Genomic DNA, 22,662 nt, shown 5'->3' with positions numbered 1-22,662 from the left:
GTGCTCTGATATTTGGTCAAATGTCATTCCGGCTGCTTCTGTGAGGGTGTTTTTGGATGAGATGAACAACATTTAAATCGGTGGAATTTGAATAAGACATATTGCCCTCCATAAGATGGGTGGGCCTCATCCTATCAGTTGAAGGCCTGAATAGAACCAAAAGACCTGCCTCCCCTGAGCAAGAGAGAATTCTCCAGCCTGCCAGCCCCCTCTGCGGATTTTAGACTTGCTTACCTGCATAATCATGTAAATCAGTTCCGTATAATAAGTCTCTTTCCAAAGACTTGCACAAGCTATTGATTCTGTTTCTCTAGAGAACCCTGATTCACACACATAGTAATCAGAATTTTAGCTGGCAAGTGGCTTTCTGGAATAAAGACTACGTTTCTGTCTCTTGTAGTTAGGCGTGGCATATGACTAAGTTTTGACCAATGGAGTATAAGCAGAAGTTCATGTGGCACAATCTAAGGACCTTTTTTGTAGTTTTATTTGTTTGTTTATTTAAGACAGGGTCTTGCTCTGTCACCCAGGCTGCAGTGCAGTGGCACAAACATGGCTCACTGCATCCTCAAACTCCTAGACTCGAGTGATCGTCTCGCCTTAGCCTCCCGAGTATCTGGGACTACAGGCATGCACCACCATGCCCAGCTAATTTTTTATTTTTTGTAGCCACAGGGTCTCATGATGTTGCCCAGGCTGGCCTCGAACCCCTGGCCCCAAGCTACCCTCTCTCCTTGGCCTCCCAAAGTTCTGCTTGGCCAGGACCTTCCTTAAGACGAAGCTAGCACATGCCCTGTGCTACTTCTTTCCCTCTTCCTCCTTCCTGTTGCTTGAAACTGAGAGCAGTTTCAACAGGTGGAGCTCTGTCTTGGACCACAGGAGGAGGAGGACCACCCCTGAGAACTGGAGTTCCCAAGGCTGGAATGAACACAGCAAAGCCATGGGTTGTTCTAAACTTTGACTCGGGAGAAAAATGAACTTCTTTGTCTAATCTAGTGCTATTTGGATATGTGTTACTAGTAGCAAAATGTAATCCTAAATTATATACCCAAACTTTCCCATGTCCCTCTGCCATGCCTGAGTACAACATCTACTGTAACTAAGGGGACCTGTCACAGAGTCCAGAATATGCTAAATACATGTTGGCAGGTCACGGTTGCACTTACATATCCTGCGGCATTGGTTATGACAAAGTAGGGTTGTCTTCCCAAAAAGTTAAGTTTGAAAAGAAATGAGGGTTGTAACCTAAACATTATAATTTCTCTCATTTCCTTTGAATAGATGATATGTTTAAAAAACAAAACACATTAAAAATTCAAACAGCCAGTTGAATAAGGTTTGCTTTGTTTCTGATGGAATATGAGGTTTTTTCTCCAACATGACACTAAAGAGTTGAAGTGAGATGTGTAGATTCTTTACCATGTTATTTGGGTATTACTGGGCACAAATATACCTATGTGTCTTAGACTATGTCACAGTCACTTGGTATTCATTATCAGGTGCTTTCTTCTCATAAAAATAATTTTTTTTTCCTTTGAGACAAGGTCTCACTTTGTCGCCCAGGCTGGAGTACGGTGGCATGATCTTGGCTCACTGCAACCTCCACCTTCTGGGTTCCAGTGATTCTCCTGCCTCAGCCTCCCGAGTAGCTGGGACTATAGGTGTGTGCCACTACACCTGGCTAATTTTTGTATTTTTTTGTAGAGACAGGGTTTCACTATGTTGGCCAGGCTGGTCTTAAACTCCTGACGTCAAGTGATCCACCCGCCTCGGCCTCCCAGAATTCTGGGATTACAGGTGTGAGCTACTGCACCTGGCCAAAAAAAAAAAAAAATTTTTTTTTTACATTTGAAATAAATGTCAGCTAAACTGATCAAAACGATGTGTGTAGTCTCACCACAGCCTTCCCCATCAGTGCTGTTCAGAATGATTATTGTAATAGAGATGACAAGTGGTCCTTGCTTTGTCCACACCCCAATTCATAACCTCTGCTCCTTATATTGTCCACCCCTCTGTGAACTGCCCTCTGGGTGGGTGCCTAACACAAGGGCAACCAAACCATGAGCTGACCAGACCATTAGACCCTGCCCCTCCAAATGATCAAGGCTAGTTGAGCCCTTTATATTTCTCTTAAGAAACTGAGGCTGGGCACATGCCTGTAGTCCCAGCTGCTTAGGAGGCTGAGGCAGGAGAATCGCTTGAACCTGGGAGGCGGAGGTTGCAGTGAGCCGAGATTGTGCCACCGCACTCCAGCCTGGGCGACACAGCGAGACTCCATCTTAGAAAAAGAAACTGAGAAACAGCCAGATAGCATTGGGGATAGAGGCTAAAAGTTGTACAGAGAGTTGCTGAAGTGAAGGAAGCTGGCAGCCGTGATGGGCCCTAGGCAAGGTGAAGTGAAGAATCCATGAGTAAGTAGAGAGAATGAACCAGACAGGCAGACAGACCAAGAGACGTTGGGAAGAGGACTGATCTCCAGGGCTGCCTTGGATTCTTCTAATTTTCTAGTTCCTAGACCATTTCCAGCTCCACTGCACATGTGCCCTGCAACAAATCTTCTACAACTGCAGGGACCCTATGTGTAGCTCTCTTCTCCTTGCAGCTCAGAGCTGGACCAAAGCAGCTGTCCATCCTTTGCCTCTTTGCACTTTGGAGCCCAGTCCTGATGGGACCAGGTAATCCAGGTCTAGGAGACATTTGTTATGCTCTGGGCTTCTTTAGAGTCAGAGATTGTCTCTGATGGGAACCACATGAAAGAGTTGGGGACACAGAAGAATTACCTTCCACTGAAGTTCACCTTAAAAAGTAGATATCATGCTTTAAACACCCCCAACTTCACCCATCTCCCTTTGGCTGAAGAAGATCAAACCTTTCTGGTTAATCAGAGCTAAACAAAGAAACGGCCTCTGCAGCCTTCTCCTCAATGACCCTCATCCCCACACCAAGCCATCTCAGGACTGAAAGACCCATAAATGTAGGCCTCTGTGGGGAAACTAGTTTTCAGGTCTCTCACTGAAACCCAACCCCCAGCCTAGCCATGCAGCATGAGCTCATTCTGCCCCAACTGGGAGAATGAGAAAATGGTCTGTGAATTTCTCTTCCACTCTGTCAAAATAACAGAAAAAACCATGCTTCTGCAAAAAGGTTTTCTTTCAGCTTTTATTTGCACATATTCTGTATAATTATGGTCAGCAAGAGGGCATTTTCCATGGCCACACTGGCAGTATTTTCCACACAAAGGCTTATGCTGGCGGGCAGCCTGCCCTTGAGCTATTTACTTGTGTGGTGGATAGAAAACCATCAGACCTATGGCCAGTTAAACCCAAGCAAAATGTTTTCATTTGGACTTCTCCTGTAACTGGACATATTATTTTAATTTTCCCTCCACCGCTTGTCCCCTTTCCCTAGGTAAAGTGATTCAATATGGTGGAACCACCTTTATGCAGCCAGCTCTGTAGTATACCTTCCAGTTAACTGCTAATGTTCACATTTTAAAATGCTGCCTCCTAGCTTTCAAGATCTTAGGAGTTTCTTAGCCAACGTTACTCCTTGGAATTCCATCTCATTCTCTCTCTATCCAAGTAAGCCCTTTGCTTCTCCGAGCCCTCAAACACCCAGCCCATTTCTTCCTCCAGGCCATTTTTCTTGCTGTGCTCTATTACCCCAGTCCTGAATGCCTGCCTCAATTCCTTTGGCTCCTCTGAATCCTGCCCACCATTCAACATCCAGTTGCGGCCCCCTCCTCAGTGAAGCCCTCGCTGCCTGCTGAAGTTGTCCTGACTCTTCTTTCCTTCACTGAGCCATGAGGCTGTACTGGCTTCTCAGTTGCTGCATATTTTGTAATTAATGAGTCACTAGACAAGTTTATCAAAATGTTGACATTGGTTTCTGCATGAAACCACAACATAAATCAAGTCATTCATTTAGCAAGTATTTACTGAGCACCTAGTCTACAGTCAGCCCTGTAAGCAACATTCCACACCAGAAAACACAGGAATTCATGGGCGAGTTAGGCCTGCCTATCCTACAGGAATTTGAAGAGACTTTGAGAAAACAAGCTACAGGCATGAATGATAATCCTAGAGCTGACGCCCAAAGGATGATGGTTCTTCAAGGCAACATAAGGTAGACAGAAAGGGGAAGAGGAGCCAACACTATCCACTAGAATGGGACGGGGGTTGAGAGGCAGCTTCAACTGACAAAGAAGTCAACTTTCCACTGCTTATAGGATGCGTAGATGCAATAAAGGATAGATGCACACACGCTTGTAAATACAGATGGACCAAAAGATGAGTGGTCCAAAAGGCATCCATCCATCCACCATTAAAGAAACATTTACCCAACACATACTCTGCGCCATTCATAGGGGATACCCAGATAAGTCAACCTTCAGGGAGACTGTAGTCTAGCCTGGCGGCATGGCAATTCAGTCATAGGGCAACCAACTGTGACTTTAAAAGAGAAGTCATAGTAGCTGCCATTTTTTAAATGTCTACAATATGTTCGGTACTTTTCAAACACTATTCGCTACAGTCCCCACTCTGGATGCCAACGCAAGTTTATAGGGAGATAATGGGTTAATTTACATTTTTGAGGGAAATATCATGATGCTGAATGTCTGTTAGACACTGTACAAACTACCAGCTCAAGGTAGTTCATGGTTTCAACATTAGATCATACTGCATTCCTTTTGATGATGTCATATCTTTGTGGACCTATGAAAGTCACTATGTAACAGGAGACGAGGGAAGCAACGTTCAGTCAGATTCCAAGGTCTGAGAAGTCGTCCAGTGCCCAGCAGGTGTCTGCATCCCATTAATAAGCAATCATTGCTACTTAAGAATAAAATCGGCCAGGCGCAGTGGCTCATGCCTGTACTCCCAGCACTTTGGGAGGTCGAGGCGGGCAGATCACTTGAGGTCAGCGGTTCGAGACCAACCTGGCCAACATGGTGAAACTTCGTCTCTACCAAAAGTACCAAATCAGTTGGGCACAGTGGCGCCTGCCCGTAATCCCAGCTACTCGGGAGGCTGAGGCAGGAGAACTGCTTGAATCCAGGAGGCAGAGATTGCAGTGAGCCGAGATCGCACCACTGCACTCCAGCCTGGGCGACAGAGTGAGACTCCTTCTCAAAAAAAATAAATAAATAAAATCAAACTATTACTTTTTTCTTTCAATTTATATGTAATTACTTTGTCAGGACATAAATTCCTATTACGTAGTTTGGTTCTAACTTCTTGATAAATGAAACACATTTTTCTTAAGGCCTAGAGACACTGTGAAAAATTACTGAGAGGCTAAAGACACTATGAACTGAGAAAGTTTGGGAGCCTTTGCATTATTGGTAATCCTCCCAGGTTACCCAATGTCACACTGGTAGTAAATTCTAGAGTTGGGGCTTGACCCCCAACTGTTCTAGTGGTCTCTGAAATGCATTACTTTTGCTTATAATACTGATGGGAGCTCAGTGGGCTCATCAGGGGATGGATACATAGGGCAGTCTGGTGGGCAGAGGTTGGAGAAATGAGGCAGGACTAACAGATTCATGGACCTGAAAGGCCTTGCTCTGACCTTGAAGGACACACTGCATAGTTACTATTCCCTTTATGCTGAGTTTCCATGAGACCGTGCTCTGATGGGAGGAAGAGAAAACGACTCCTAAGAGGTGTGTAGCAAGCAGGCCTGATGAGTTTTTTTAGTGCCAGGTCACAAGAAGTGGAAGAATGGGTGGGAGTATAGAGACCATGGCCAAGGTGTGAGAAATAGGGGCCTGGTCTGCACACATTTTGATGGGGGTCATGTAACTCTTATTGCAGGTGTTTGAAAACTTGAGTGGCTGCTGTCATAATAATATCTCCAAATGACCAGGCTTCTGTCATTTCAGGTGGCAGAGTCCTGCCAAATCTGTGAGAAGGGTGGAAGCAAGTTTCCCTGAGGGGGAAAAAAAAAACCCTCTGGAATTGGGAAAAATTTAGGTCAACATCATTTGAACCTTGACCTTTTGCTCTTTTGTCCCTGGGTGGACATTTCCTTGACCTCCAGAAATTCCTCCATCTCAAAGGAAGACTTCTTGCCCCCCTCACTTCCAGAGGCCTCCAAAGTGGGCTGGGAAGAGATTTAAAGCAGGACCCTAGAAAGCATGGTGAGCCTCTGGAGTGGAGAGAGGCTTCCCTGCAATGCAAAGATCTTCAAAGGCCAAGCCCAAGGCACTACGACCCCCAGGAGGATCCACTCCAAAGCAGAGCAGTGGAGGGAGAGCCTGCATGTCAAGAAGCCCGGACAGCAAGACCCCCTACTGTGGCAGCCAGCCTGCTTGTAGGAGTCCTGAGAAGCCTAATTCAATTACCCTTATCAGAATGCCTCTGAACTTAACAAAGCAGATAATGAGTTCCAGAAACAGATACTGCTTGGGGGGCCAAAATTATTTTGCTTCCCCAAATTGGAGGCTGAAATTTGAGATGTTTGAATAATGGAAAACATAATCCTTCCCTAGGCCCAATCCCCCTCCCAGTACCCACACCTGAGACACTTACCCTTTCAACCAAGCAGGCTGGGATTCAACATCCACACCGTCTCCTCCCGAAGACACCTGGTGATGAACTTGACTTCTTTCCCCTACCATCTTCGTGTCATCGCTGGAACGAAGCTGTGTACAGGATGGAAGTGGGAGGGGAAAGGGATTAACATTTATGGAGCCCTCCCCTCTATGTGTTAGGTGCATAACACGTAGCATTCATTTCAACCACAGAACACGTGTCATTACATTACAGAAGGCAATGGAGAACTGGAAAAGTTAACTTACTGCCTGAAAACTCATCCCCATCTCACCAGCAGCACCATCAGATTCAGACACAGGTATTCAACTTTGCAACATACTATGCCTCACGGCCTCTCTGCTCAACATCAGAAATCAACTAGAAACTCGCTCATTCTAAGATTCATAGCCATTCTCCAAGATACAGCATAGCAACTTCTCCTCTGTGAATGAGGAAACAGACTGAGAGGCTAACCTAACTCTCCCAAGGTCAGAGTCTCCATTGGGATGTGCAGCGAAGTCAGTCGGCAGTTGAAACAAGGACTGTCTGTGCTATCTCACATCTGAATTGAATTGTTTCCTAGAGACTTCTCACAGCTCTCTAGTCAGGGAATACATCTTCTCACCTTCCCCACTAAGAAAGGCCTCTATCTGAGCCTCGGTGCTGGGTGGCCAGGATTACCTGCTGAACCATCAGGAGCTTTCCGTCTCCAGAGGTGAGCTCTCAGTTCCTGCTTACCTTAGAACTGTAGAACACATAATGTTATCACTGAAAAAGACCTCTCATATAGTTGGATCACACCCTTTACCTATTTATTTAAATGGATTGTTTTAATTATGTAATGTTTGATATGTGCAGGATAATATGTATGCAAATTATAAAGTATAATAATAAAACCTGTCATCCCACCACTCAACCTTAGAACCAGACCATTACAATTGATGTCCCTCCTACTTCCCCCACGGAAATAACCACTATCCTGGATTTTATGTTTATAGCTCCCCCGCAAGGGATTTGTATAGTTTTGCCAAATATGTTAGCATGGTAGATTGCATTATTGCTCTGAGTTCTTTAAATATCCTTCATTTGACGTATAATTTGGCAGTTCCTCCCACTGGAAGTGAAATACATTTCTCTGCCCAAGATGTTAGATTTTCTTTGATCCGTAGAATGTTGCAGGCTGTGACAGGGTGAAAATTCTGAGCCCAGGCCTTAAGAGGAATCACCTGTTTCCACGTTCCCCTCTTGTATTTCTGCCTCTGCCATGAGAAAAACGTGCTTCAGGTCACCTGCTGCTCCAAAGAGGATGAGAGACCTGTGGGGAAGATCTGGATCCAATCTGAAGTTAGAACTAAGCCCAGCTGAGCCCAGCCTAGATTAACCAACTAGATTAGCCTAGATTAAGCCAATTCACAGACACCTGAGTAAGAATACATGAATGTTGTCAGCCACTGAGTTTTGGAGTCATTTGTTAGGCAGCATTATTGTGGCAATGACTGACTGATATACTATGTATCCCTGAATAGCATATTGTTTACTTTTGCTTTTTTTTAGCTTTGAAAGATGGTAATTAATATTGCATGTCATTATCTAATATTTACTTTTCTTTCCCACTCAACATGATATGTCTGAGATCTATGCAGTAGAATATAACACAGCAGTGTAAATGAACTACAGCAGCAGCCCTCTCAGTTTAGAGATGAGGAAAAACAAAAGACCCAGAGAGTTCATGAAGGGCTGAACTGGCTTGGAAGCCAAGTGTCATTCCTTCAGCAAATATTTATTGAACATAAACTGAGCACTCACCTCAGTGCTAAGAATATAAAGGGGAACTGTACACATAAGGTTCTTGTCCTCTTGAGTTATAGAGGTCACTTCATAGAAAGAATGCAAGGCCACATCTGTGCCCCCTATCATATCATTGCCAAAGTTTCCTTATTGCTTCTGCCCTGCCTGCTGTTTCTCCCATTCAGTTCACCACCTCCTGTCCCTGGAGGCAATAATGTAATTAAGGCAATATGTGAGGACAGCAGGCAGAAACTGGCGTGGATAGCTCTCCTTGGAGATCTGCTGGCAGACTGACTTCCAGGAAAAAGAGCCAAAGTACTTGGGAAATTCAGACCCAAAGATTCATCACTTTTGGGAGGTAGGTCTATTTTTCTGCAGATGACACTTGTCTAGAGGGAACTGGCAGTTTTCTGGCTAGAGATGGCCCTGTAGTGAGCTTAGCAGCTCCATGGACTTAGTACCTGGGTGACCACCATCAGCAGTGGAGCATATTTGGAAGATGGAGAACCAGTGAGGGATGTTTCATACTCTTGAGGAGTTTGCAGTCAAAGAGCAAAGCAGGATAAGCAAACAATGCATGTCCTCAAACCCCAGATAACAAACACAAAACATCATAGATAGAACCAGAGCTGTGGTAGATACACATGGATTCACCATATGCATATGATGCATATAATCTATGTATCCCTGCATAGATTAGCATGGATGTCAGGCCATCCAGAGTGGCTGAAATGACAGGCCCATACTGTCACTCCATAGACAGGTGTCTATTGTTTCTCTAGAGCATTTCAGTAGTTCCCATGAGTTGCCATTTATTTCGTGCTTTAGAAAAACACAGTAAGAATCCCTTCACATTGAAACTAGACTGAACACAACCGCATACTCCCTCAATGATTCAGAAGGTGTTCCAGGGTGTTGCAGGGCCTCAGGGACATCATTAGAAAAATAGGTTACCGTAGAAACTGAAGAAACAGCATCCTGGTAATATGAGGTTTCACAGTGATTGGGTCCTGGATAAAGAAGTTGTTTTCAGTAATGAAGGATTAGTAGCTCCTGCCAGATACGAAAATGGCAAAACCAAGAAGAGCACTTGGACGCTCCCTGCTCCAGTGCTCAGCTCCGGGGGAGGCTGACAACTGCTCCCCTCCACTCCCAGCACCAAAGCACCTAAAGCAAGTTCTTATTGCTGCAACTGCTCTGGGGGCCCCGCCTTCCTCTTCCATTCCAGCTCATAGGGTCAGAGTCAGGCATTTTTGTAAATTCTCTCCTGGATCTCATGGTCCATTCTCTTCTGGTCAGGGATTGCACAGAGAGTAGCAGCTATGGGCCATCCTTCCTTGAGATGAGGATTGTGTGGGCCTAGAAGGTCTAAGGTCAGGGGAAGCGCACCCTGCTGGGGAACAGAAGTGCTAAGGGCTAGCTTACCTATCTCCCCACCTATTTCCTACTTGAAAATTCTCTTTCTTCTGTGTGTGTGTGTGTGTGTGTGTTTTCATGCCAAAATAAATTATTATAAACACATGGTTATATATGAGGGACTACCCAGGACAGGAAAGCAAAGAGTGGCCTGCAGTGAAGTGGGGAGGTGCCCCTTCATCACCCAGATCTCACACCTTGTGGATGACTGCCAGGCCGGAGGGCAGCAGAGTAGATTGGAAAGAACCAGAAGTTTCGAGGTCAAGTCCTGGTCCTCCCACTTCCTAACGGCACCATCTTCGCAATGCGGGACTCCTCTCCTCCCCAAGCCTTGGTCATCCCATCTGCAAACAGGGGCTGGGGAGACAGTAGCTTCTGACTGTCTCTTAGCTACAGATACTTTCCACATTCAGGAGCCTATGGAGAAACCAGATACTTCTAGAGATGTGACAACCAGGAAGGAAAAAAATGACCCCAAAGTTGAGAAAATACCAAATGGCTCTTATGCTCTGTTTCATAAAACATGGTATATTTTCTCTCCTGTATTCATTGCTGTTATACATGTGTCTTAGTTTTATTCCTACAGTCAGATTACATGTTCCCTAGGAGAAAGAAAAAGTTTCATAGAACTATTGAATTATAGAGCTGGAGGATTTTCATTATTAAACATTACAAAATTATCCATTTTTTAGTCTCCACGTATTCAATTAGAATAAATATCTGTCAGTTTATGGTATCATTATGGCTATCTCATGTGTTTCTCTATCAGTGTTGTCAGATAGGTTGTGTTTCTGTGCCAATTTTACAGATAAGAAAACTGTTGAAAGACTTGTTAAGGTCCACAGAACCAGTAAATGGTAGTGTTGGGACTTGAACCAAAGTCCTCTGACCCAAAACCTCTAGACTCTTTAGAAGTCCTTTGAATCTCTTCTGTATCTCATGCAGCATTCAACACAATGCAAAGTATATGGTAATAAACAATTATGGGTTGACTGACACCATGTAATTGTAAATTGCCCGTAAAGGCTAGAACTACAACACATGGCTGTGCATGATTTTTTCATTCCCAGGAATACCCTTGAGTCCCTGTGTATGCCCCATGCTGTAGGAGCCACGGCTTTGGCAGGACCCACCTGGACCTGCAAACAGGGCCCTACAAACTGCCCAGCAAAGCCAGCCAGAGAAAAGCCCTCCATTCTGGCCACAGGAACTTCACCAGTGCATCGGCCTGAGCCCAAGGTGCCAGCTCTGTCCATGTGCACACACAGAGGTGGTAACCCTGGCCAGGCCAAGCCCCATGGAGTCACTGAATTTAATTTGCCCATCACAAGACTGGAATAATATTGAAAAGCAAACACCTCATGCAGTTAAGATGGTCATCATAACCACCAAAAAAGACTGGGCATGTGTCCATCCCATCTACTGCAACAGCTGAACTTGGCAGCACATTCGTGTGCAACTCGCTTGGTGCTAGGTACTTGGTTCTTCTGGGGACATCAGATCTGGATATGGTCACTTTGTTAGTGTAGCCTCTTCTGTGGACTATGTATGAGCGTTCCTCCTTCTCTACTTCCCCCTAATTTGTCATCCTCACAGTAGCCCCGTCTGTTTCCTCATCCATTAGCCTAGATCTCAGCTCTGAGCCATTTTATCCACCAGCATCATGCTTTCAGCTCCAGCTTCTCAATCACCACTTCCAACCGTCATCCTCTATTCACAAACTTCAAAGACTCCCTAATTCTTATGGTAACAGATTTGGAGCTGGCCTCCCCCTTAGAGCCCTGCTAACTGCCTCCTCCAGCCCCCTCACTCCCACCCCCATCCCCTAGCCTTCTCCTGTTTCTCTCGCACACACCTTCTGTCTTACTAGGCTGGGCTCCCCATTGTGGCGACAAATGGCAGAACTAGTGTGATCTCTCTGCCTCTTGTTCATGTAGCTCTCCTCACCTGGAATGCCTTCTCTATACCCTGGGCCTATCCCAATCTCTTCATCCTCCAAGACCTTCTTTCCTGTTGGCATCCATCCCTCTGTTCTCTAAAACCTCCGCAACACGTAATCATATCCTGGATTGCTTTGTGTTAGACTGTTCCACAGCAATCACTATGTGAATAAATATGCTACTTAGTAAATAAATACCTCTCTTAGACCTGGGAACCAGGGCACCTGCACATTAAAAAGCTCTGCTCTGGCCCTCATCTGGCCCTACCCTTCCGAATGGGGTGACGATTCTGTGGGAACAAGTGAACATGCCCATCTTGAGCCTGCATCCTTTCCGTTCCCACTTTTACACCATGCTCCTGATGCCCAGGACCCTGGAATTCCTTCCCAAAGAGCCTTGAGCCTATTTCAGGGCCCATGGAAACCTCTTCCACAGTCTGCCTTTCTGAGAACAAGGGGAGGCTGTATTCTGGGAGATGGGTTTGTGGCTGGAGCTTGGACACGTGGGTTGGAGTGTCCCTATGCATATACACAGGCCTTGTGGTTGGAGGAGAAGTGACACTGGGCCTCTGTGGGCTAGGATCCTTCAGTTATCCTTTTGTCCACCTGCTGGAGGATGAAGCCAAGATAGAAAAAAAAGCAAAGGGAGATTCGGAGACAGACTGAGCATGGATGATGTTGTTGAACCTCTGGATTAAGCCTGTGCTTGGACATTTCAGTTAACCAAGCCAAACTATTTTCTTTTCTTGCTTAAATTAAGTTGTGCTTCTGTCACTTGTAACTAAAATTTACTGATGGATATAATGATGATGATGATGACAGCAATGATGATAGCTGACAGTTATTGGACAACTTGATGTTTCGGGCACTCTGCTTTGTCTGTGTTAGTTCATTTATTCCTCCAACTACTTCATGAGGCAGTGGGTACTATTATCTCAGTCTTCCAGGTGAGGAAACAGAGCTCCAGAAAAGCTAAGTAACTTGCCCAAGGTCACCAAGTATTCAAACCCAAGTCTGTCTGGCTCCTAAGACTGTGCTAAGCTTATTTTTCTTGGTCCCCAACAGTGTGAGTTGGACCACATGAAAGGCAGGGGCCTTAGGTGGGTACAGGTAGCTACTATGGGACAACCAAGGCTCTGAAGGAGGAGGTAGTGGCAAGGGCCAAGGTCAGGGTGTACAGGATGCCACTTGTTTAACCAGACACCCATCAATCCTCGTCAAAGAAGAGAGGAGAAAATGATTCTTCTCCAAAATACATTCTTCTGTACTTCTCCATCTCTACCCCTAGTCAAAGGCTACTCCAGGAAAGCTTTGGAAAGAAAGACAAAATTGTGAGTTCTGGTAGGATATCTTTTAATGTCCCTGCAGAGGTCAGTAGATTATGCTTTTCAGCAAATATTCGCAGTAACTTGTACTGTCATTGAGTTAAATCCCAATAATGAGCAGAGGCATATTAAGCACAGATAGTTCTTGATATGGTTTGACTCTGTGTTCCCACCCAAATCTCATCTCAAATTATAATCTTCACATGTTGGGGGAGTGCTCTGGTGGAAGGTGATTGAATCATGGGTGTGGATTTTCCCCTTGCTGTTCTTGTGATAGCATTCTCACGAGATCTGCTTGTTTGATAAGTGTATGGCTCTTCCCCTGCTCACTCTCTCGCTTGCTTTCTCTCTCTCACTCTCTCTCTCTCTCTCTCTCTCGCTCTCTCTCTCTCGCTCGCTCTCTCTCTCTCCCCCCTCCCCCTCTCTCCCTCTCTTCCTCTCCCTCTCGCCCCCTCTCCCTCTCCCTCCTCCGTCCCCCTCTCCTCTCCCTCTTCCTCTCCCTCTCTCCTGCTACCATGTAAGATATGCCTTGCTTTCCCTTCACCTTCTGCCATGATTCTAAGTTTCCTGAGACCTCCCCAGCCATGCAGAACTGTGAGTCAATTAAACCTCTTTGTTTACAAGTTACCCAGTTGCAGGTAGTTCTTTACAGCAATGTGAAGAAGGGCTAACACAGGTCTTAAGGGTGACCAGGCCCAAATTTCCATCATCACCCAATAATCAGTACATCTAAGAAGTCCCAGACATGGTCCATATAGGAGCCCAGCTCACACCTAATGGGTGACTAGAATCACCCAACTTCAAGCTGACCTTTACGAGTGAAAGAGGAAAACTGCAAACATCAGAGGACTTTAGCTCATGAGTTTTTTATGACCACATACCTAGTTGTGACACTGATCACTGCGTCTCTCCATTAGAGAGAGCCCAATAAGACTAAAAAGATGTACAAATGAGCACAAGAAGGTATATGTGGTGTGCAAGATAGCAGGACTATCATCAAAGGTTCATTGCTGCAAGCACAGGAGAGCTACATGAGACAAACTGCTCTGCTGCATGTGAGAAATGCTCTCATCCCATTGTCACTGCCATAAAATCTTTTTGGAAAAGAGCCCAGACCTCCCCACTGTCAAGCACTCGGTGTCACTCACCAAACACTCATGAAGCACAAAGGGTCTTCCCATTCGCAGGTGTGGGTTTTCAGAATCTTCCAGGAAGGTCAACAGTTTGCAGGATAATCTCCATGGTGCCTCTTGAAAGGAAAGCTCACTGAAATTCAGGCCTCAAGTCCAAATACATTTTATTCTCTACCTATCTTTCTTTAGTAGGAAATATGAATCATAGTAGGCAAGTGCATTTTCTACTGAGCGTCACTATTTCCAAAAATAACAGCCATACATGAGCCTGAAACCTACCCCTTATTATGGGGAACTATTACAATGGTTCCCTGGTTTGCTTATATACTCACCATTTTTTAAAAAATACTTAAGTTCTAGGGTACAGGTGCATAACGTGCAAGTTTGTTACATAGGTATGCATGTGCCATGTTGGTGTACTGCACCCATTAACTCATCATTTACATTAGGTATATCTCCTAATGCTATCCCTACTCCCTCCCCCTACCCCACCACAGACCCCAGTGTGTGATGTCCCCCTTCCTGTGTCCAAGTGTTCTCATTGTTCAATTCCCACCTATGAGTGAGAACATGTGGTGTTTGGTTTTTTGTCCTTGCGATAGTTTTCTGAGAATGATGGTTTCCAGCTTCATCCATGTCCCTACAAAGGACATGAACTCATCCTTTTTTATGGCTGCATAGTATTCCATGGTATATATGTGCCACGTTTTCTTAATCCAGTCTATCATTGATGGACATTTGGGTTGGTTCCAAGTCTTTGCTATTGTGAATAGTGCCGCAATAAACACGTGTGCATGTGTCTTAATAGCAGCATGATATACAATCCTTTGGGTATATACCCAGTGATGGGATGGCTGGGTCAAATGGTATTTCTAGTTCTAGATCCTTGAGGAATTGCCACACTGTCTTCCACAATGGTTGAGCTAGTTTACAGTCCCTCCAACAGTGTAAAAGTGTTCCTATTTCTCCACATCTTCTCCAGCACCTGTTGTTTCCTGACTTTTTAATGATCACCATTCTAACTGGTGTATACTCACCAATATTTTTTAGCAAAGGGTTAGAGAGGTGAATAGACTGTCATGGAAGTAACAGTGAAGTGGGGACATGAATGATGCCCATGCATTTAATTACATTTCAATTAATAAATTACATTTGTATTAATGACATTTCAGCCAACACAAGGGGTTGCAGGAAATTTTCAGGGGTCATAAGAGCATGTAAAGGGAGACAGAGATTAACCCAGTCCTGGTAGTCAGGAATAAGGGAAGTTTTCCTGTGGAAATGCCATTTAGATGGAGAAATGAGTAGTAATTAAAGCAGCTAAAAAGGTGGGGAAGAACATTCAGCTGAGAACAACAGGCGCAAAGATGCTTGATGCCTCCTTCCTTCTTGAAACACTCTCTTCCATGGACTTCCACAACACCACAATTAGTTCACTCCTTTTCTGGCTGGTGCTCTGTCTCCATCAAAAGCTCATATTCCTCTATGCAGCCTTTAAAGTTGACCAGTCTCAAGCCTTAGTCCTGAATCCTATTCTTTCTCTATATTCTCCCCAGGCAATCTCCCACTCTTATGGCTGAACTACAATTGAGATACCCACAAATTCCAAGCTTATATCTCTCTCCCAGATCCCTCCTCTTTCTGACCACCGAAAATACATATCCCTGTCTGCTCCTCTTTGCCCTAAGTTAGGCAGAGACAGGGCCCTGTTTGGGGAGGCTGCAGCTGTTGGTTCTGCTTATGAATGAGTGTTCAGTGTGTCTACATCTGGGGCTCAGTGTTGGGAAATCACCTGGTACTAAGCAACTAAGCCATATTTTCCACTACTGGCTTTATCAGTGATAAAGCTGACAAGAAGATCTTCATCCATATCAATGTGACATCATTGAATATCAACTTGAGCAGAGGAAAGGGACTGTCATTTATTGTACCTCCTCAACACCAACAGGGCATAAGAACAAGAAAGTGCGATTCCCATTTCCAACTCTGGTAAATCAGTGGGTGGTGGTGCCACTTGCTGAATAGGCAACGCTGAGGGAAGACCAGACTTTGGTGGAGAAAGAGAAAGCAAAATTTTAGCCTGGGTTATGTCAAATGAGAGGTGCTTTTGAAACCTTCAAGTAGGAAATTCAGAGAAACTCAGAGGAGAGATCTGTGATACAGATAAAAACTTGAGATTGACAGGAACCTCAGTTATAGCTGAAGCTGTGGAAGTCAAAGAGATTGCCCAGGGAAAATGCAGAAAAAGAATAGATTTGGGACCAAAGCTTGAGGCCCATCCACTGTTTTGTTTTGTCTTGCTAATATATTAAAACCTTATTGAGATATAATTTGCATACATAAAATTCATTTTTAAGTGTACAATTCGGTATTTTAATATATTCACAGGGTTATGCAGCAATCACTGCTAATTCCAGAATATTTTTGTCACCTCAAAAATGAATCACATAGCCATTAGCATTCATCCCGATTTCATCATCTTCCTAGCCTCTGACAACCACTAATTTACTTTGAGTATCTGTGGATTTGCTTAATCTAGACATTTCATATAAGTAGAATTGTACAATATGTGACTTCTTATGTCTGATTTCTTAGTATAATGATATTAAGATCCATCCATGTTGTAGCATGTGTTAGTACTTTATTCCTTTTGATCACTAAATAATATTCCATTGTATGGCTATACCACATTTTGTTTATCCATTCATCAATTGATGGACATTGAGTTGTTTCATTTTATGGTTTTTATGAACAAGGCTGCTAAAACAATGATATACAAGTTTTTGTATGGACATATGAAGACATAGGTCTTCAGTTTTCTTATATACCTAGGAGTGGAATTGCTCCCTATGTTCAACTTTTTGAGGAGCTGCCAAACTGTTTTTCCAAAGCAGCTGCATTAATTTTACATTCCTACTAGCAATGTATGAGGTTTAAGTTCTGCATATCCTTATCAACACTTGTTATTGTCTGTTTTTTTATATTCATCCTAGTGGACATGAAGTGACATCTCAGTACAGTTTGGACTTGCATTTCCCTAACAATGTGAGTATTTTCTCATGTGTTTTTGACCAATTATATATCTTCTTTTGAGAAATGCTTATTCCAATCTTTTGCCCATTTTAAAATTGGATTATTAGTCTTTTTATTATAGCGTTGTGTATACATTTTTTATTCTGGATACAAGTCCCTTGTGAAATGTATGATTTACAAAAATTTTCTCTCATTCTGTGGGTTATCTTTTCACTTTATTTATTATATTCTTTGAAGCACAAAAGTGTTTTATTTTGATGAAGTGCAATTTACATTTTTCTTAGTAACTTGTGCTTTTGGTGTCATGGCTAAGAAACCATTGCCTAATCTGAGGACATGAAGATTCACATCTATATTTTCTTCTAAAAGTTTTGTATTTATAGCTCTCAAGTGAAGGTCTCTGGTCCTTTTCAGTTAACTTTTGTACATAGAGAGATAAGGATCCAAGTTCACCCTTTTGCATGTGGATATCAGTTGTCTCAGCAACATTTGTTGAAATACTATTTCTCCCATGTCAAAATCAATTGACCAAAAACATAAGAGTTTTTTTTCCTGAATTCTCAATTCTATTCCATTGATCTATATGTCTATTTTTATGCCTATACTACACAGTCTTGATCACTATAGCTTTGTGTTTTTAAAGTAGAAAGTGTGAGTCTTCCAAGTTTGTTCTTTTTCAGTATTGTTTTGGTTCCTCTGGGTCCCTTGAATTTCCACATGAATTTTATAATGAGCTTACTAATACCTACAAAAAAGCCAGCTGGAATTTTGGTAGGGATTGCCCTGAATCTGTAGATCAATTTGGGGAGTATTGCTATCATAACAGTATTTTAAATATTCCAATCAATGGTAATAGAACAACTTTTCATTTTTTAAAATCTTCTTTAATTTCTTTCAGTGATGTTTTATTGTTTTCAGTGTATATGTCTTGAACTTATTTTAAATTTATTTCTAAGTACTTTCTTCTTTTTGATGTCATTATAGATTAAATCATTGTCTTATGTTCTGATTGTTCTTGCTAGTTATAGACATACAATTAATTTTTGCATATTGATCTTGTATCCTGCAACTATTCTGAACACATTTATTATGCCCAATTTTTGTGATTTTCCTAGGATTTACTCTATGCAAGATGATTTCATGTGCAAATAGAGCTAGTTTTACTTTTCCATTCCAATCTGGATACTTTTTATTTCTTTTTCTCACCTAATTACCATGAATTAGATACCCTGAATTAGATGTTGAATGGAAGTGCTGCGACTAGACATCCTTGTCTTGTTCTTGATCTTAAGGGGGAAATATCCTGTCTTTCACCCTTAAATTGTTGTTAGGTGTGGGTTTTTCATAGACGGCTGTATTATTATACTGTATTATTAGAGTTTTTCATAGATGGCTGTATTATAATAGTTTTCTATTGCTTCTATAACTAATTATGATAAATTGGCTTAAAATGACATAAATTTATTATCTCCCAGTGCAATGGATTCAAAGTCCAACATGGTGTCACCAGGCTAGATTGGAGTGTGTTGTCAGGGATCTGCTCCTTTCTGGAGGCTCTAGGGCAGGTTCCATTTCCTTGCTTTTGTCAGGTTAAGTTCCCTTCTTTTTCTAGTTTATTGAGTGTTTTTAACATGAAAGAACGTTGAGTTTTGTTAAATGCTCTTTCTGTGCCTCTTGAGATGACTGTGCGGTTTCTAGTCTCTCAGCATTTAAAGACGGGGTAGAGAGAAATGGGCCTGCAGAAAAACACAGGAGCAGCCGGGAATAGGAGGGAGAAAAAGTGAGTGTGGTGTTATTGAAGTCAAGAGAAAAAAGGGTTTCAAAAAGGAGGAAGTGATCAAAAGCATCAATACTGGTGACAGGTGAGATGGAAACCGGAAAATGTTCATTTTGTTTGGTTTTGTGGAGGTTGTTTGTGACCTTGGTGATAGCTACTATAGTGGGATGACATGAGGTGAAGACCATTGGGAGTGCAATGACATTACCTAAATTTTGGGCAGTCTAGGGGTAAAAGCTAGAGGACAGTGATTACATTGGAGAGGTTAATATCAGGAGAACTTAATGGGTCTTTGTATAGCGGATTTTTTATACATTTTGGTTGAATCAGAGAGGACTAGAATCACGTCCTCAGTGTCTGAGATGCTGGTATAAGATTCTTAGCTTTTTCTAAAATCAAGAAAGGACATCTCCATGCCTCAACTTCAGGAACCAACTCCGAACATTTGAGAAGGCATAGTGAGCTCTTGCCTACTTCGCCCTGTGAATGAAACTGAGTGGAGTGTAGGAGGTTGCCCCATCTTGGTAACACACCAAGGCTTGGCCTCCACAGTTGAAGATGGGATGAAATCTACATATGATATCTAGACTTTTGATGACTCTTTAAAATTGAAGTTTTGGGGAGGGGCAGGGGAAGCAGAAATTCCATGCCTTAGGGAGAGATATTTCCCATCAGCAGCAACGTCATCTTCTACAGTGAGAAGAAGCCAGCTCCACCCAGTTCTCTGGTCTCAGCCTTTTTGTTGCACTCCTGGATGAGGCCTCTCAAGTGACAGGACCCAGGAGACCCCAGCGCCCTGCTGCAATGCTCATTTCCTTCTACCTGGCAGTCTCATTCCATTGAACGCTTCCCCGGGATATTTATGTGGAAAGCAAAGAAAATACTCCAGGGTCGTTTTTAATAAGTGCCAATCCCTCCTAGGCTCTTTGCAGCCATAAACATTTACGTCTAATATCCCAAAGAAAATGTTGATGCAGTCTGATGTGGGGGCGACAGCACACAGATTAGTCTAAACAAAAACACAAGGGTGACAGTTAGCTTTTTTCTGCATGAAGCTGCATTCACTCATTTTTGACATAAAAGTGCAATTTGCATATTCTTTCAAGTCTGTTTAGCTGCAAACACATGTGTGTTTGGGGCAGAGAAATTTAAAATTTGTAAATTATTCAGAAACTACTGCCAAATTGTAATCAAGTGGTAGGAAAAACATTCTACACTGAATAGTTGTAAGTACAGAGGGGAGCCTTCTCAGGCTTGGGAAACATTTTTAAATATACTGGTGCTTAATCAACTCAGAGAAAACAGGGGGAGAAATGTTTACTTTCTTAGCAACAATTTAATATAGACGTTAGGCTAGGCGGGTTTTTTCTGTTTATTGAACATTGCAGAATGAAATGATTTTAGTATTGTGACATTAAATAAATAATGTGCCTTCCGACAGAAAACTAAACATTGTGACTAATCCAAGGTAGAAATTGCTAATGCCGCTCTCAAAACCATTATAAACCCAGAACCATAATTACTAGGAAACAATCCAATGTAATTTAATGTGTGTATACTATACCTTGCTGATTGTAACACTGAGTGTGTATTGGTTATATCCCATCTTTGATGTTTATGCATCTGTCCATCTCCTCTTTTACTTTGTGCATTTAGCAAGTATTGTTCTAAAGTTCTACTTTCTGCAAAGCACTACACTGGGACCCTTGGGGTCTAGGGAAATTATAGAGAGAGACGATCATGTACACGGGTGAGTGAGTAAACTATTATGGGAATAGAGGGCTGATAGACATTGGCAGGACTGTTGAGTGCAGACACAGAGTGGGAGCACCTGTCACAATGTAGATGGAGGGGCAATGGGTAGAGAGGTCAGAGCAGGTAGATGGTGGATTGAAGCTGCATGATAATTATAACATAACTTCTAGGACCATAACTGTACAATGCATGCATAAAGATTGCTACAACCAAATTTAGTTTTTTTAAAAAGTCAAAATCTAACCTGGCACGGTGGCTCACATCTGTAATCCCAGCACTTTGGGAGGCCGAGGTGAGTAGATCACCTGAGGTCAGGAGTTCGAGACCAGACTAGCCAATATGGTGAAACCGTCTCTACTAAAGAAAAACACAAAAATTTAGCTGGGCATGGTGATGGGTGCCTGTAATCCCAGCTACTCGGGAGGCTGAGGTAGGAGAATCACTTGAACCCAGGAAGCAGAGGTTGCAGTGAGCCGAGATCGCGCCATTGTACTCCAGACTGGGTAACAAGAGCAAAACTCTGTCTCAAAAACAAAAAAGTCAAATTCTGTCCAATCTACTTTTTCTAATTATCTGTTTGACTATTACTAGGGGTAACCTCTGAGAAATAGGGTAGACATGGGAGGTGGGGGCAAAGAGATTGTTGCACAATCTTTCAAAACAGTTTATTACAGCTGGGAACATTCCTTTAATGGAATCAAATTGTAAATGGGAAACCAGATTATCTGAACAGCATATAGAAAACAGCAAATAAGGCCGGGCATGGTGGCGGATGCCTGTGGTCCCAGCTACTCAGGAGGCTGAGGCAGCATTAATGACGTGAACCCGGGAGGCGGAGCTTGCAGTGAGCCGTGATTGTGCCACTGCACTCCAGCCTGGGTGACAGAGCGAGACTCCGTCTCAAAAAAAAAAAAAAAATTACAAATAAATTCTAAGTCCAATAGGGTGAGTTATCAAAGAGAACTGAAGATTGGGGCTGAGCTCTCTCATCCATTCATTCATTCTTTTCATTTATTCATGCATTCACTCATTCAAGGAACGTCCATGAACACCTAATTGGCAAAGTGCAACTTAGAAATAGAAGACAGAGATCCTACCCTTATCTTGTGTGTTTATGTGGATAAATACAGGAAAAATTTCTGTCTAAAAAGTCCTGAGACATAAAGAGGCAAAGTTTGATAGAAGCAAAGTTTGTTCTAAGACTTCTGCATTCAAGCTCTTGAGCATTTTGCGGTAACTCCAAAAGAATTTTCCTTCAGGCAAAGTTATTGGTTTTTTGGGTTTTTTTTTGGTTTGTGTGTGTGTGTGTGTTTGTTTTTTGCATTGCTATGAAGGTGATTCACCATGTGGTTGTTAATATACATATTTATTATGTATGTACATTACATACATTTTTGTGTGTAAACATTTTCTATCAACAGCGGCATTCAGTGAGAAATCATATTCAGATCATTGCTTCAATTAAATTATCCAATATTCTTTCCAGAGAAGCCTTCCTTGTCCTGGCACTTTTTATAGCCATTTTACATATGACTTCAATTAGGATCATCAGTCTACAGAGAGAATATTTGGAAGTCCTTTTTAAAGAAAAATAAGAGACCATAAAAAGTAGAAAGGAAAAAGTAAAACTGTCTTTATTTGCAGATGCCCTAATTTTGTATGTAGAAATTCCAAAAAATCTATTAAAAAACTATTAGAACTAATAAGTACATTAATACAAACTCAACCTATAAAATTGCATTTCTATAAAATAGCCACAAACAATTGGCAAGGAAAAATTTTAAAGGTCTATGCCATTACAATGGATTTTAAAAATGTAAAATAGGCCGGGCCCAGAGGCTCATGCCTGTCATCCCAGCACTTTGGGAGGTCAAGGCAGGACGAACACACTGAGGCCAGGAGTTCAAGACCAGCCTGAGTAGCATAGTGAAACCCTGTCTACAAAAATTAAAAAAAAAAA

This window comes from Mandrillus leucophaeus, unplaced genomic scaffold, assembly GCF_000951045.1.
Source record: "Mandrillus leucophaeus isolate KB7577 unplaced genomic scaffold, Mleu.le_1.0 Scaffold190, whole genome shotgun sequence".
NCBI lineage: Eukaryota > Metazoa > Chordata > Mammalia > Primates > Cercopithecidae > Mandrillus > Mandrillus leucophaeus.
This window is presented reverse-complemented; position numbering follows the sequence as displayed.